Source organism: Mirounga leonina, unplaced genomic scaffold (assembly GCF_011800145.1).
Source record: "Mirounga leonina isolate KUSES-001 unplaced genomic scaffold, KU_Mleo_1.0 Mir_173, whole genome shotgun sequence".
Classification (NCBI taxonomy): Eukaryota; Metazoa; Chordata; class Mammalia; order Carnivora; family Phocidae; genus Mirounga; species Mirounga leonina.
The window spans coordinates 50,647,857-50,662,299 of record NW_023270447.1 but is presented as its reverse complement, the minus strand read 5'-3'; positions in this window follow the sequence as shown (position 1 = coordinate 50,662,299).

Here is a 14,443-nt window from a genome sequence, read left to right as displayed (position 1 = left end):
TTTCCCCTGGGTTCTGTCTGAATTCAAATGTTGGAACTGTTAGAGAGGGTTTTGCTTTAAAAGCTTAACCATTCTGGGGGCCCTGGGTGGCTCAGTCAGTAAGTGTCTGCTTTCTGCTCAGGTCATGATCTCAGAGTCCTGGGATAGAGCCCCCCATCCAGCTCTCTGCTCAGAGGGAAGCCTGCTTTCCCTCTCCTTCTGCCCCCCCCACTCACTCTGGCTCTCTCTCTCTCTCAGTCACTCTCTTGGTTTCAGCTCAGGTCTTGATCTCATGAGTCATGATCTCATGGGTTATGAGATGGGGCTCCTGCTCAGTGAGGAGTCTGCTTGAGATTCTCCCCTTCTGCCCCTCCCCCCCACCCCCAGGCACATGCTCACTCATGCTCACTCTCTTTCTCAAATAAATGAATAAACCTTAACATAAAAAAAAAAAAAAAAAAAAAAGCTTAACCATTCTGAGTATTGTTGGGGTATGAAGTAATCTGGAAAGTTAAGTTCCACCTAAAAATCAACTTTGGACTAAAGTGTTTAGTGCCTTGTAGGAGAACCCACGAAATTACTGGCAATCAGAATAGTTTCACCCTTGGGAAGAGGAGGAGGACACCTCAATAAGTAAATAAGACTGAGCTTTAGGGGACAACTCTCAAAAGAAAAGTCAGTGAAAAAGTACTCAGAACAGTTGTTAACCCAGCCTGCATGTTCTCATTCTCTCTTCCTGCCTACCTGCCTGCATCTTTGATTCTTCTTTTGTGTCTCCATAAACCTCAACATTTTGGGCTACTATTGTCGAGGCAAGAAAAATAATAACCTCAAGTTGGGCCAATTAATTAATTTTATCTTTTAAATTAACATATAGTAAAGGTGCTTATCATTTGCGTACAGTTTATGAATTTTAGCACAAGTAAGGGTTCTTGTAACCACCAACACAATGAGGATCTAGAATAGTTTCATTACCCCAAAAAACTCCCTCCTTTGAAGTTACATCCTTCCCCCACCTTTAGCCACTGGAGACCACTACTCTGTTCTCAGTAGTACAGTTTTGTCTTTTCCAGAGGTCAAGGTCATATGAATGGAATCATGCAGTTTGTTATCTTGGGCCCATTAATAGTTTTTAATGGATTTCTTATAGTGGTAAAATACACATAACAATGATCATTTTAACTGTTTTTAAGTGTACAGTTCGGTGGAATTAAATACATTCACATGGGATGCCTGGGTGGCTCAGTCGGTTAAGTGTCTGCCTTCAGCTCAGGTCATGATCTCAGGGTCTGTTCAGTGGGGAGTCTGCTTCTCCCTCCCCCTCTGTCCATTCCACCCCCAGCTCCCCCCTTGTGCATCTTTTCATGTGCTTATTGGCCATTCAAATGGAGAAATGTCTGCTGAAATCCTTTGTCCATTTTTGAATCAGCAGCTTTTTTTATTGTTGAGTTTTAGGGGTTCTCTGTGCATTCTATATATTAACCCAGATCAGATATATGATTTGCAGATATTTCCCCCCATTCTGTGGCTGGTAGGCCCATTAATTTTTGCCCAAGTCAAGGAAGCTCCCTTTGATGGGGAGTCTCCTCATGAATGCACATTATTGTTAATAAAGGTACATTATTTACATGAAATCTCAGTTAGTTTGAATGCTTAGGAATGGGATGTAGTGGTTAACAAATTCTAGGTTAACTGGAAAGTAAGCAAAATCCCCCTTACAGTTTGAAAATGTAGCAGTCTTTCTAAAATGTGAGTCCCCATTTCTTTTGTAACGAATATAACCTAATGAACACAGATGATTTTTTTTTTATTAAGGAGCACAATGAACACCAGAGTCCTAGCAAAGAGCATTTTCTTATATTTGTACATTACATCTACTGAGATCGTTTGGTCCTTAAAAGAGGTCTGAGGGGTAGCAAGGCAAAGGACTATTGATGCACGTTGTTTTTAATAAATGGGGATATACAGACTTGGGGGGTCTAAGTGACTTGCCTAATCAGTGTCTTATTCTGGTGAATAGATAAGCCAAAATATAGCTCCCATCTTCTGGATCTTTCCATCATTGGAATATGTTCCCTCAATTATTGGGTGAAACACCATTTCCTGTGGTTTGGTTCCACTGATATAAAGTGGAAGTTTTAGACTAGGGTTTCTTGAAGTGCGGTCTTGCAGACCATCCACATCAGAATGCTCGCTAACATTCAGGTTCCTGGACTCACACATCACACTGAATCTGAATCTTCAGAGGTGAGGCCCAGGAATTGGCTTTTAAAGGTCTCCAAGTTATGCTTATGCTTGCTAACATTTAGGAGATTGGAAGGAATGTTTATTGACTCTGAAACTTCTCTAAGAATAATTCTTTGTTCTTTTCCTTTGCAAAGTGCAGCTTTCACCTAAAAGTTTATCCATAAAACTATAAGCTAACTTCCAGACAGTCAAGATTTTATTGTCTTATTACCTTGACTTTCTTAAGAACAGTAAGCAGTTTTTCAAGTTCCCAAGACAAGACCTTAACTTGATTGTAGGGGAGTTGGCTTTCTTATGCTAGTGGATGGAGTAAGGATGGAGTAATCCATTCATTCATTCACTCAGTCTCTCACTTGTGATGCTTTGGGCTGCATGTAGCTCAAAGAGCTGCAACAAGAAGGGTGCTTATATTCTCATGTAGCAAGAAGTCTGAATGTAGGTTGATGCAGAGTTGGTTAATTCACTGGCTCAATGATATCTCAAAAGACCCAGTCTTTCCTATCTTCTCAGACAGTCTGAGAATGGCCCTGCCATTCTCAAGTTAGCTTCTATGATGATGGCCAGAGTGTCCATGGTTCCAGCAGATATAGCAACATCCAGTAGAGGAAGGGGAATCGATTCTAGGTGGAGATTAACAGTGTCTATAGCCATTCATTCAGTGATTATTGATGTGTAGGAACTGTGAAAAGTACTGGGGATATAGCAGTGAGCTAGACACAGTCCACACTCTGACAGACCATTGTGGGAGATCTAGACCAATCAAGAAGCAATTATAAATCACTGTAAGTACGACAATAAGGAGTTATGGGGTTCTAGGGAGGCACGTGAAGAGTCATATACACAGTTCAGGAGGGCTTCTGGGAGAAATTGATGACTAAGCAGACACACGGTGGGATGAGTAGGAGTTAGCTTGGTGAGTTATTTGGGTCCAAAGGAATGAGAGTTGTTCAGGAGAGGAATGCTGTCCAGAGAAAACTAAAGTTCACATATGTATGGCCATACTTCTAGAAGTATCTTTAGGCCCATGTACACATACTTATATGATTTTACAAAACAAGATCAACTCAACATGAGCTTTATAATTTGCTTTTTAAAAACTTAACCACGTGCTATAGACATTTTTAATGGCTTCTTTGTATTCCAATGCATATGTGTGTGCATACATAGATAGGCGTATGTGTGTGCGTGGGCGTGCATGGGTATTGCTTAATTTATCCAATCAGTATGCTATTGAAGGACATTTAAGTTGTTTCCAAAGTTGTGTTATGATGTGCAAAGTTCCAGTAAATTTTCATTATCACACATGTTTTCGAACTCATGAAATCTTCTTAACTTTCTTTTTATATTTTATTTTATTTATTTATTTTTTTAAAATATTTTATTTATTTATTTGAGAGAGAGAATGAGATAGAGAGAGCATGAGAGGGGGGAGGGTCAGAGGGAGAAGCAGGCTCCCTGCTCAGCAGGGAGCCTGATGAGGGACTCGATCCTGAGACTCCAGGATCATGACCTGAGCCAAAGGCAGTCGCTTAACCAACTGAGCCACCCAGGCGCCCTCTTTTTATATTTTAAAACTGATGGCTAAATTGCTCCCCAAAAATGCTATCCACAGAGTATAAGACTAGCAATTTCCCCATGCCCTTACTAACATTATGATATGTCACAATACTTTTTTTAAGTTTATTTATTTGTAATCTCTGCACCCAAGGTGGGGCTTGAACTCACCACCCCGAGATAAAGAGTCTCACGCTCTACCGACTGAGCCAGCCGGGCACCCCCATCATGGTTATTCTGACTGTAGTAACTGCAGGCCACGTAGCTGGTTGCACCATTTGGCCTGTCTCACGTCTCTCATAGCACACATGCAAGCCGTTTGCTTCAGACCAGCCCACTACAAAGGACATTCAGCCACCCGTCTCCTCCAGCTTGCCGTCATGACCAGTTCTCAGTGCTTTCTAGAGAGGAAGGACTGAAGCCAATATCTCAGACTGACCAGTCTTGGCGCAGAAATGAGGGCATTGCCATTTCAATCCTCGGCACTGGCAGCCCAGAGCACTTCCACACTTTACCCTCACTCCCAAGGGCAGCTCTCCGAATCTCTGTATGCCCAGTGCCCGGCACAAGGCCAATGTCCCCAAGTCATCTGATTCCCAGCTTGATCCCTGAATGAGAATAATTTCAACTTCTTCGAATAACGTCAGAACATCCCCTAAACAAAAACTATCAGCAGATAAGCACTGCCTACAAAGAATAACACTTATATCTCCTCTTTATTCAGTGGCCAGGCTTTAGCAGCTCACTGTTGGCAACACCAGTGAACCAGAAAGAGTAAAGGTTAGCAGTGCCCATTTCATTCTGACAGTCCTATTTGAATCCTGACTCCCATATATTAACCCTGGGCAAAGCTACTTCACCCCTCTGGATAAGTTCCAGCATGTAGTGAGTTTCCAGTGAGAATTATCTGTCATTACCATTTCCCAACAGAAAGGGGCAACTCTCTTTGATCTTTTACTGAGTCTGTGCCCTTATCCCTTGTAAGAGATAAATGGTTTCAAAGTCACAGGCTGTTGACTTAAATTGATGTGTAAAGTGAAACCACTGATTTAATAAACTTGGTAACCTGATGTTCTTTGGATGATGGGCAGAGGAACAAGCTAAATACATGAAGGGACAGCTGTGAGGTGGGAGCAAATTGCAGAGGTATTGGGATTGCTACACATGAACAGAGAAAACAGCCTGGGCAGTTTAATGAGGGACAAACAGTCCTCTCTAAGCAGCCTCCCTGATGGCATGGTTGTGGGTCTGACAGCTCTTTATGGTAATAGATGTGCTTAATGATCACTGGAAACGTCAATAAAAGGTCAAATATGTTCCGACCAAGCTGTTCAGCCAGGCAAAGAGGTGTGAATGACTTTTAAAAGACACCTGAACTTCACTTTGGAAGGGATCTCTTTGAGAAACCACTTTGCCTAAACTCTTACTCGCCCAGGGGCAGCATGTCTTCAATTTTAGAAGTACATGGACCAAAAAGATCGTTTAAAAAATTGAGGACCATCCCATGGTTGCCAGCTTGGTGTTCTGCCCTGTGAAGAAACCAATGAACTGGGTGCCTGGGTGGCTTAGTCGGTTAAACATTTGCCTTCAGCTCAGGTCATGATCCCAGGGTCCTGGGATTGAGCCCCACATCGGGCTCCCTGCTCAGCAGGGAGCCTGCTTCCCCCCTCTCCCTCTTCCCCCATGCATGCTTGCTCTCTCTCTCTCCCTCAAAATAAATACATAATTAAAATCTTTAAAAAAAAAATTAAAAAAAAAAGAGAAACCAATGAACCACCATCTCTTGTCCTCCTTACATGAAAAAAAGAAAATTTCAATACCTGAGAAAGTCAGAAGGTCATAGTCTCAGAACAAGGAACAGTCCTTGGAACTGAACACATTGAGCATTGTGAAACACTTGATGCGTTTCATAATTTTTCTGACCTTTGGAAGCGTTTTCATGAACTAACCAAACAGGCCTGGGATTTAGAAACGGCTTTCTTAAGGGTGTAATAGGTCTCAAATCGTACACCTGGGCCAGCACCGGTGCTTTCACCTGGGGACTGGTTACAGATGGAAAGTCTCGGGCCCCACCCCAGGCCTTATGAAGCAAAAGTTCTGGAAGCAGGCCCATGGATCTGTGTTTTAGTAAGCTGTCTGAGTGATTCTTACACACCCATGTGGAAGAGTTGCTGTCATAAACGTCCCTTCTAAATGGATTGTACATGTTTTATCTGGAAACCCTTCAGTAACGCAATCCCACTGCTTCAGAATGTGAGTCACGTCAGGTGGTTAGAAACTCTGAGAATAGCCTCCTTGGCCCCAGTTCTGCCCTTCTGAGCCACACAGAATGAGTCTTCCCTGTCTCCTCCCATTTGACAACCCTGTACATTTGAAGGTGACCATCACTGCTGTCGTCCTCCAGGTAAAAACGGCCGTGACTCTTTACTGGTCCTCACATGACGTCATCTCTAGGCCTTTCGTCAGCCCGGATGCCCTCATCTGAAGGCCCTTTTACTATTATTATTAACAACCAGCACTTCTTGAATACCTGTTATAATGTGTCATGCGCTGCCTAGGGATATTCCATGCACTCCCATGCTTAATTATCTCAGCAGCCCTGCAAAGTTGGTCTGCTGTCTCCACTCTAGAGAAAGAACAGAAACTTAGGAGGTCAAGTAACATGCCCGATAGCACTCGGCTCGTAAGCGGTTGAACCAGGATTCCACATTCCACTCTACCAGGCTGCCCTTACATTTCCATCAAAAGCTTGTTCATTTAGGAGAGGCTGAGCCAGGAAGAGATGGCAATGAGGGCTGAGTATGCAACATGTGGGGAACACGTTGGAGTCAAACAAATTGGGGTTGAGTTCTGTTTTCTGCAGATACTAATTATATGACCTTGGGTGTGTTTCCTATTTGCTCAAAGCCTTAATTTCCGCATCGGTACAATGAGGGTAATGATAGTTTCCACCTTCATAAGGCTGCTGTGAGTAGTAAATGAATTAGTGCTCATAAAGCATTTAGCCAAGTGCTCAGTATGTAGTAAGGACTCAGTAAATATCTCTGTTATTATTGAAGAGATGTACTCAGCAATTATATAATTATGATGTAGATGGGTCATATTGAGACACATGTACCTTATAGTAATATATATCACTGTGGTCTTTCCAGCTCCATGGAACACCCACTTATTCCCGGCCCTGGTCTATTTCAGCAACTTCCTCACTGGTCCTCTGCCTCCAGTTTCTCACTTTTGCACCAACCTACAGATGCTGACAGGTTCGGCTTCCTACAGCCCAGCTCTGAGAGCATGTGTCATCTCCCTTCTGAAACAGCATCTGCAAATTAAGTTCAAGTTTCTCTTCCAGGCTTTCAGGGGTCTGTATATGATATGGCCCTAAATTCCCACTCCCTCCTTGTCCTACTGTTGCCCTACATGGACTCTGGTTCCAGTGGAGCCAAGTTCTGTGCCTTTTTTCACACACAAAGCTCCTCTGCAGTTTTCCCGTCCACGATGGCCACCGTCTCCACCTTACCCTCCCCTGCCCGGTGGCTTTCTGTCCGTGTCTTCTCACCGATCCAGGACGGCTGCTCTCACGAAACTTTTCCTACAACGCCCAGAGAGATGCGGGCAGCTTCTTCCTTTGAACTCTCGGGCCTTTATTTCCTGAATTAGAAGAGTGTTAGGAAAGGAGCTTAGATCCTGCCACCAGATAGACCTGCGTTTGGATTCTCAGTCTTCCTCTAATTAGTGTATCCTCTCCCTGCGGTTAAAGTTCCTTATCTGACAATCAAAGATAATAAAGTCCTGCTCACGTGGTGTATCTGAAGATGAAAGGAGACTGGGAAATGTGAGGCCCCTGCTCAGAGCCTGGTCCAACCACGTTCCGTTGTCCCCGACACGCATAACATGACTTCTATCCCCTATTGGTTGATAGTAAGGACTTTGTCTTCTCCAGGTGGTATTGCTCCAGGGGCTTCGAATAATTCTTCAAATACAGATGCTCAATAAACACATGGTAAGTGGAACGAACTGTTTCTTACTAGCTAAGGGGTTTCAGTTCACTTAACCTCTGGAGCGTCCGTATCCTTGTCTTTAAAATTAGTGATATTAAGAATAAATCATTATATTCCTTCCAGCTATGCCATTCTTTCATTCAAAAGCTGCCCCCACTTCCTCATCCCTATTCCCACTGCAGCCTCACGCTGGCTCCCATGACCCTCTCCGGAAGGCTCGCATTTAGACCATCCATGATTTAGAATTGCCTGATCCTGAGGGCTGTTCCATCCTCCTCCTTGAGACCCTGCCCTCCCATCCTCCCGGATCTGGGACCCGGCACCCTCCTTCCACCAGTCTCAGTACTCAGCCTCATGCCTGGCTCTGCTCACACTTTGCCCTCCACAGTCTCGGTGTGGCGCAGGTCGCTCTTTGCTTCATTGAGCTCTCACTGTTCAGCAGCCCCAGTCCCAGTGTGACCTCACTCATGGACTCCATGCAGAGACTCCCAAGCCTTTCTAGACAGCAGAAGAATGGCAAGGCAGAAATGCGGTTTTCAAGCAAAGTGCCTCGGTGCTGATCTCCTTGGTTCTGTGCAGGGTCTCTGGACTCAGGCTTGGCCATAATCACACTGTTCTGGGAAAAGAGGGTGTCATAGGCACAGGAGAGAATCTGAAAGGAGCATGGGCCAATTTATATAGGAATCCAGCACTCCTGGGGAGGAGAGAGCCTGAGACCGCCAACTCCCCAAGCACTTGTCCCTGAGGTCTGCCGGTCCAGACACCCAGCAGGTGGACACTGTGATCTTGTCCCTGGTCCTAGAGCTGGTGGAAGGGCATCAAAAACCTCAAAGGACAGCACACTACAGGGGTCTGGTGGCTGAGCATCCACTGATGGAGGCCAAGGGCTCGTTTCCGGGCAGCGCTTAGCTGTGCGGTTCTGTTTGGGGGAAACAGAGGAGGGGGTGCCCTTTATGCACTGGCTCAGGACTGGTGTTGAACAGCGACACCTTCTGACGGTGGTGAGTCATTGCAACAGTGAAGTGAGGACTTGAATCCTCGGAACCTTTGGAATTCTTGGCCAGTTGGGAAGGAGGCAGGTGTCTTAAAGAGATTGGACTTTCTGTTGAGAAGGGCAGTGAGGGCTTGAGCAATTAATCTGAAGCACAAAGATGTGACCATATTTTTACACTGAGCAGTGAAGTGGGACAAATTAGGCACACATACACGAACATAGCCTGTTCTCATCCTACACAGGCAAAGCTACTGGACATCTCTACTTGGAGTCCTATAAGAACCACAAATTCCTGCATGCCCCAGGTCCCACTGAAAGCTAGTTCATCCTCCTACAGGTCCCATTGTGGATTATGGCAAATCAATTCCCCCAGCTGGAAGCACTGGAGGCATTCTTTAAAATATAAATCACTACACAAATATCTTTTCGTTATATAAGTAATGTCTATCACAAAATGATTCCATTTTACAGATATGGGGACTGAGGCCAGAAGAGTCATCATGACGTCAAGGTCACATGACCAATACAAAGCAGTCCTCCCTTCCTACTGCATTATCTAGAGATAGTTCTAGAGAAGAGAACACGTGCTTGACATTTCCAGATTTTTTTTTTTTAAGTCTTTTCAGATTCCAGTCTCTTTGGAGTGGAGTTTGTTTGTTCACATCCTCTAAATTCTTGAAGGCCTAGATTCAGTATTACTCCTAGGAAGCCGGCCCTGGTGTCCTGACCCATACTGATTCTATAACACATTCTACAAGATAATCTTGAGCCCTGTGGGTATTGGGAGCATTTGCATACCTCACCTCATTTCATCCTTACCGTGGTCCTGTGAGTTTCATGGAATGCCCCTCTGCCTCCCGCTTTTTCAAATGAGGAAATTGAAGTTAAGAGAAGCTAAGGGCAGAACCAAGATTTAAATTGGATCTGACTATAACCCTCACGTCTTTCTCTTGCATTGCTATGCTCACCTGCCAAGTATCCACAAGGAGGGGCACTTAGCACGGCTCTTCTCAATCTTGACTGGGCACTGGGAATCTTGCTGAGATGCACAGTCTGATCCTGGAGCTTGGGAGTGGGGTCGGAGATGACTCATTTCCAGCAAGTTCCCAAGTGATTCTGATGCTTCTGGTCTGAGAAGCACAGCTTGAGAAGCAGTAGTTCAGCACCCCACCCCCCCTTTCATTCTGTGGCAAAACAAACGGAGGCTTAGAGAAGTGACGTGACTTGCTTCAAGCCATAGAGCAAGTCAGTGGAAGGGGCAGCATAAGGACTGGGGAGCCGGCTTCTAGCCCGGAGCCTTCCCTACCTGACGTGTCAGTTAGTAAGCTGCTCCCTCTCATCTCCAGCCCTACGTTTCCACGCTCTTTGATGCTGGAGTTGGGACCAAGCAAAGCACATTGTTCTGTTGTGCCCACTGGCCCGGCTTAGGGTCTAGGCACATGCTCCCAGGGAAGTGAGGAATGGGGAAAAAAGACGAGAGAGAGAGAGAGAGAAGGAGGAACTCCTCGACCATCACTGGGGTGGGTCAGGGAGAAGGGACTTGCTCCTCTGGGGTGCTCCCTGAGGACGTCTGTGTGCTTTGCTCTTCGGTGAGTCTCACCCCAGCGACAACTCTGCTGTGCTAGGATCCAGTGCAGCTGGATCCAGTTGATGGTTTTGCCTATCCTATCCTAGAACATCCCCATCATGCCTCAGTCTCCGGGGGCACCCCTTCCCCAGGGGTTGGGTCCCAGGCCCGCAGGGCCTTTCTCCAAGTGTTTACATTTAATAATTCCAGCCTCCTCCCTTCGCCTACGCCCAGCCCTAGGAGTGAGGTGACTTCCTGCCCTTGCTCCCTCCATGATATCTAGTGTTTTCTTCTTGGCCTTTCAGTTCCTGAGTCAGCAACTTTAGCTTATTTTATTTTAAAATTTTATTTTTGGCGATGAGGTAGGGGGACGCTTGGGTGGCTCAGTTGGCTAAGCGGCCTACTCTTGATTTTGGCTCAGGTCATGATCTCAGGGTCGTTGGATGAAGCCCCGCCTCAGGCTTTGAGCTCAGCGGGGAGTCTGCTTGAGAATCCCCCCCCCACCCTGTTCCTCTCCAGCTTGTGTGCTCTCTCTCTCTCTCTAAAATAAATAAATACATCTTTTTTTTTTTTTTTTAAGATTTTATTCATTTATTTGACAGACACAGCGAGAGAGAGAACACAAGCAGGGGGAGTGGGAGAGGGAGAAGCAGGCTTCCGCCAAGCAGGGAGCCCGACGTGGGACTCGATCCCAGCACCCTGGGATCATGACCTGAGCCGAAGGCAGACACTTAACGACTGAGCCACCCAGGCGCCCCAAATAAATACATCTTAAAAAAAGTTTTTATTTTTAAGTGATCTTTACACCTAACGTGAGGCTTGAACTCACAACCCTGAGATCAAGTCATGTGTTCCACCAACGGAGCCAGCCAGGCGCCCCCTGAGTCAGCAACTTTAAACCAGCTTCCATTTCTTTATACTAAATTCTCTGTTAAAATAACTGGACCTTGACTAATATACTCTATGATATATTACTTTAAAAATAAACCAAACATCCCCACTAGCCTCTGAATTCCTGGAAGTAATGTGGTGAGTCTAGCATCTATAGGAGTGAGCCCCAGGGGCACAGCAGCAAGTACCCATGCTGGTGTCTGCATGCACGTGTGCACGCGCGTGCACACACACACACGCACATGCACACACGCACGAGCACGCACACACATGCACACACGTATGCACACGCACGCACGCACATGCACACACATGCACACAGAAGGGATGAAGCTTTTCTCTAATGCTGGACCCACAGAAAGGCCTTTTTATTAAACATACGCTGATTGAACTGAAAAGACATTCTTGGCTTCCTACAGGCGGTGAGGATGCAAGAGAAGCCAGGTTGCAGAATACACAGGACTTCTAATTCCAGTTCTTCATTTAGTGGGCAGGCTTCCTCTCCATCGCCAGCTCGGGAAGACAGAGATAAGAATGCCCACGTCTGGCCTGTTGTTCGAGTGAGAAGTCGGGGAGGGAAAGGGCTGACGCCATGGGTGGTTGGAGCTCACTTGGAGAGCCGCCAGGTACACCATGTTAATAGGGGATTAAGTCGATGTTCTAATCAGGCTCCGGGGGAGAAGAACAAGAAGCACACGGGAACTAGGAAGGTTAAATTGTGCATGAAGACCAGAGAGATGGGAGGCGATTTTCCGGTAGGGATGAAGCCTACAGGCTTCTCAGGGAAGGTTCTGGGTTTACGAGGAGCCTGGTGACCGGAGGACCGCAGGAGGACCCTCCATGTGCCAGACCCCGCCAGGCACTGGGGCTGCAGAGACGGACGTTCGGGACAGGGCAGTCATCTTGGAAGCACATGGTCCATTCCATCAATTCATGCCCCTCATGTCATGGGGTGCTGGGCCCTGGGCCAGGGGCTGGGGCTATGAGGGCAAATGAAAGCAGGCTCTGACCTCAGGAATTCAGGATTTCATAAGGGGCATGGGAGACCAAAGAATCGCAGGCACATAAAGCTTGGAGGGCGCCCTGCTGTTGCAATAGTCTTGTGGCCTCCCATTTCTCCTCTGCAGCCCATCCAGCTCACTCACCGGCACTGCATGCCCACCCCACGGCTCAGCTCCGCCCCGAGAGAGATCTTAGCGCCTGAGAACTCGGTTCAGGAGACAGACATGTCTGGGTTCGAATCCTTGTTCCCAGCCGCTTGTTAGCGCTGTGGCCTTAGGCAAGTCTGGGCCAGATTTCATCTGTGAAATGGGGTCGTACCTCGCCTCACAGGGGTTGGGTGAGGGGTGCCTGGCACATATTAACTGCTCAATAAATAGTTATTAGCTACCTTTTATTAAAGGCCTACTATGTGATGAGTGATTTAAGTCCTTTATCTCATTTAATATTTGGATAATCATGTAATATTCAGATAATCCTCTAAAGCGAAAATCATGCATCTACTTGAGAAGAGTATAGATCTCCCATTTCTTCTGTTTCTGTGAAGGAGGGGGACCTCCATCTCAGTCCCCAGGGGCACGACTTAGCTGGGAGGTTTTAGAGAAGGAAATGAATGAAGGGGTCTTCTTTTCTTGGGGTGGGGGGAACCCGTCCTTGACATATACAGTCATCTGACTCTAATACCCATTCCATCCCATCACTGGACGCTGCCTCTCTCTGCTCCTTGACGCTTCTCATGTTGCACAGCTGCTCAAAAGCCTTCGATGGCCCCACTGCCTACAGACTAAAGCAGCGCCTCCTAATCCTGGCATTCAAGGCCCTCTGAATGGGCTCCAACCCCGCCTTCCCGGCCGTTATTCTAATCTACTCCACCACATGCATACTGAGCTCAGGGCCAGCTGGTGGCATGGCCCCTTCTCTGGTTCTTCCCTGCATGGTGTGTCCTCAAGCCAAAATTCTCTCAGAGCACTCGCTGCTGAACCCCCCCTAGCTTTCGAGTCCTGGAGGGAGGCAAGTGCCATACACCGAAGCTGCAGGCCACATCCTCACCTTCCCAGCCTCCCAGGCAGCTGGAGCTTTGCAGTCAGAGGCATCTGCCTCCCCAGCCCAGCCCCGGCAGCTAGGGGCCAAGGAAGCAGGGGCTGTGGGGACTCTGTGGTGGCAAGAGGGGTGGCAGTGGCCACAGAAGCTCCATTTGGTTTCCAGAGGCAGCGCCGGGTCCCGGTCATGGTGTCGACCAGGCAGGCCAGAGTCACTGCTCTGTGGCCTCAGCAGGAGCTCCGAGGGGCCTTGTTCAAGGCCATATACCCACCAAGCCTGGTTCTCCAGGCCTCCCAGAGATGCACTGAGATATTCAAGATCCTTGAATGCATCGCTTTTCTGTTTAAATGTCCGGAGTTGGGTTATGTTGCTTGCAAACGAATCGCAAATCAGTGTGTTAGCACTGCACCAGGGGTATAGCTTGGAGAAGGCTCTGCCCTCAAAGACACGCAGCGTAGTGGTGATGGGGGGCAAGACGTAAACACAGTCATCTTGTGTTTATGGCTTCAGCTCATGTTTTTTTGCAAGTCAGCTCTGTGCTAGGCACCTGCGGCACCAACGGTACAGGGGTTGGAGCCAAAAACAAGGCAGAGAAAGGACAATAAATGCACTCTGTCCTCCCACCCGGCTGCACTAAGGGAAACCTTGCCTGTTCCTCGAAGTAAGCTCAGTTACGGACAGAGCCCTCTTTGACCACTACCCCTGCCCCACCTCACTTAAACCCTGTTGCTCTTTCTATGTCCTTAAGCAAGTTATGGCAGAGCCTGCGGGGGCGCCTCGGGACACACTGAATGAGAGCACTGAAGTGCCAGGCGCTAGGCTAGACTCTGGGCGGACAGAAACGACAGTACATGCTCGGTACCTGGCCGCTGTGAGCCAGCCACGTTATAGGCATTCTCCTACTTCTTCTCCCAGTGCCTATTCTCCCAATTCTATGAATAGGCACTATTAAGCTACTTTTAGAGATGAAGTGTGAGCCCAGCTCGGAGTTATGGAGCTGTTTAAAGGCAGAGGCAGGAAATCATTGCCCCCTGCACCTGCTCAGCCCCACCTGCCTCACTTCCTGGCCAGAGGGGCTTAGTGACAACTCCCGCCCCCAAACCTGGATGGGTTGTCACAAACCGGGGAGCCCTGGTGTCAGTGCCAGCCGACGAGGAGAAACTGCTGCTCCTG